The sequence below is a fragment of the Prionailurus bengalensis genome, chromosome C1 (assembly GCF_016509475.1).
Source record: "Prionailurus bengalensis isolate Pbe53 chromosome C1, Fcat_Pben_1.1_paternal_pri, whole genome shotgun sequence".
In the NCBI taxonomy this organism is placed as follows: domain Eukaryota; kingdom Metazoa; phylum Chordata; class Mammalia; order Carnivora; family Felidae; genus Prionailurus; species Prionailurus bengalensis.
In genome coordinates, this window is record NC_057345.1 from 166,257,108 (window position 1) to 166,260,021 (window position 2,914).

At 38.8% G+C, this 2,914-nt stretch overlaps 1 pseudogene; it reads left to right on the top strand.

Annotated features, from left to right (window-relative positions):
• The first annotated feature begins 1,168 nt into the window (after positions 1-1,168).
• On the top strand, positions 1,169-2,604 carry LOC122481502 (annotated as a pseudogene).
• Positions 2,605-2,914: the final 310 nt, after the last annotated feature.

The following is a 2,914-nucleotide window of genomic DNA, read 5'->3' on the forward strand; positions in this document are numbered from 1 at the left end:
CTACCCATCACTCTTCAGACCATTATGAGAGCTAGCCAAGATTTATATAATATAAAAATGGAAACTTTGCCAATGGAGAAATGAAAACAAACTGTCAACCAGTTATTTTATTTTTCATGGCAAAATTGCCTTATAGCCAATTACTACAGGGCAAAAATGTTGGTGGCAAAGATGTCTTTGCCAAAGATGCTTATGGCAAAAAATACTGGACATAATTGAGATGATCTGTCTGGTAGTTCAATCTTTGCATATATGCTTAATTATTTCTTTTTCTTTTCTTTTCTTTTCTTTCTTTCTTTCTTTCTTTCTTTCTTTCTTTCTTTCTTTCTTTCTTTCTTTCTTCTGAAAGAGAGAGAGAGAGCACGTGTGCGTGTGTGAGTGGGGAAGGAGCAAAGACAGAAGGAGAGAGAATCTTAAGCAGGCTCCAGGCCCAGTGCTGAGCCCAATGCAGGGCTCAATCTCACCAATGGTGAGATTATGACCTGAGCCGAAATCAAGAATCTGACATTTAACCGACTGAGCCCCCCCCGCACCCCAATTTCTAAAGATAGAGTTCTGAAATTTAAATTGCTCCCCAAGAGATATGTGCATTTCTAAAGCCTTTGAGTGTGCTGGGTATTTACTGTTTTTACATCTTAACTGTGTACTCTAAGAAGTTAATTTAGCTTATTTTCTAGGGTGGGACACTACTTCAAACTTTTTTCATGTCAAGATCTGCCTCATCTTCCAAAATGTGGAGTTCCCAGCACTAGCCTTGTGGGAGTGGAAGCATGATCTACCTCCTTCCAAAAACTGGAGGGAGTGATTTATCAGCTTTCTTTTCTCCACCTTTATATCCCCTCCCTTTTTTTTTTTTTTTTTTTAAGAGGTAGAATTCAGCCTAAGGGTTCCATTGGATTGGAATTAGAAAGATGTATCTGTTCTAGGTCACTCTTGGTTCCAGATTGGAACTTATCTCTTAAAACAGCATTCTTAAGGTAAACTCTTATCTAATGGCTAATTTAAGATATCTTAACCAATTTAACAAAGCAAAATGAAATCTCCACAAGTCTATGCAACTATTAGCAATAAAAATGGCTATTTCAGAAAATAATAATGACCCTTTCTCACTCCCAGCCATCTTGGCTGCTGCTCTCAGTTGGGGCCATCCCACACCTAAAGCAGGAAGATGGTGGCCACCAAGAAGACAAAAAGTCAGTGGAGGTGATTAACTCTAGGCTTCAATTCATTATGGAAAGTGGAAAGTATGTGCTGGGGTACAAGCAGACTCTGAACAGTCAGACATGGCAAAGCGAAACTGGTCATCCTCACTAACAACTGCCCGGCCTTGAGGAAATCTGAAATAGAATATTATGCCATGTTGGCCCACAAATACAGTGGGAATAATGTTGAATTGGGCACAACATGTGGGAAATACTACAGAGTATGCACACTGGCTATCATTGACCCAGGTGATTGTATTATCATTAGAAGCATGCCAGAACAGACTGGTGGAAAGTAAATCCTGTAAAATTTTTCTTTAATAAAACCAGCCAGAGCTTGTTTTTTTTAAAAAAAAAAAAAAGTGAACTGAACTTGCAATGGACAGTTATTTTGGTGGTAAGATTAATGTGAATTCTGATAGCTGGGTAGATTGCCCATCTAATTTGTGTTCATTTCCCTTTGAACACAGGACAGCTTTCACAGAAAGTCTTGCGACACAAAGAAAATCCAGCACAGGGGACAGCACACACACATTCCCCACCACTCATACTCCTCTTTCTGTTTTTCTTGCTATTGCTACTATCATCCCACCATCATCAAAGTCTAGCAATGCTTTTAAAATAGGTAATGGGGTCAATATGGATGGTCAGTGCATTTTCTAGGTTAAAAAGCAAAGGAAATATAAAAGTGAATTTTCAAAATCTGTAGTGATATATACTGTTTTAAATTTCATAGAGGAGTTTCACATAACTCTTTTGATCTTATAATATTCCTGTTAAATAGGTATCAAGACCCCCTTTCACAGATAACAAAACTGAGGTGGATGGAGACTTAAAAATTACTCAGGACAAAGTTTAAGGTTATCCTCCATTTCAGTACTCTCCCCTTCCTGCAGATTCTATGCTCAGGGATCTCATCTTACTGAAATTGTTCTTCATCTGAGGAGGAAGCAATAAGATGAACTGATCACTCTCTGGGATCAAGAATTTTGTGTTTCTTCTTATAAAGCCCTGACATTCTGCTTTCCATCAGGATCATGGACTATTTGAGCAGGCTCCTGAACCAGACCTACATGACGGAGAGAACCAAATGGTTCTGAGTTTCCTCTCCCTAGGACTAAACTCATGGTCACAGAAATACAGAATAAAATGTTCCAGTAAAACTAGTTTCCACAGTAGGTCACCTTACATTCAGCTAACAGGGGATTACTTTTGAGATAAATAAGTGTAATTAGAACTCTGTAAAAGACTTCTGTAAAGTCTTAAATGATTCCTACCAGAGAGCTCTGTTTTCCCTGAAGTAGCTAGAAGCACTAATTTGCTTAAGTTGAGAATTGGTGTCCAGAATAAAACATCTACTTCTGTCTAAGAATAGAGAAAATATCAGAAGTTTCCTTTTAAAGTGGCCAGGTTTAGGGGCGCCTGGGTGGCTCAGTAGATTAAGTGTCCAACTTGAGCTCAGGTTGTGATGTTACAGTTCACGAGTTTGAGCTCTGCGCTGGGCTCTGTGCTGACAGCTCAGAGCCTGGAGCCTGCTTCAGATTCTGTCTCCCTCTCTCTCTAACCCTCGCCTGCTCACACTCTGTCTCTCTGTCTCTCTGTCTCTCAAAAATAAACAAACATTTTAAAAAAAACAATTAAAAAAAATAAAGTGGCCAGGTTTACAACTTAAGGTATCCGAGAAATGCAAAGAATTTAACATGGTTTATAAT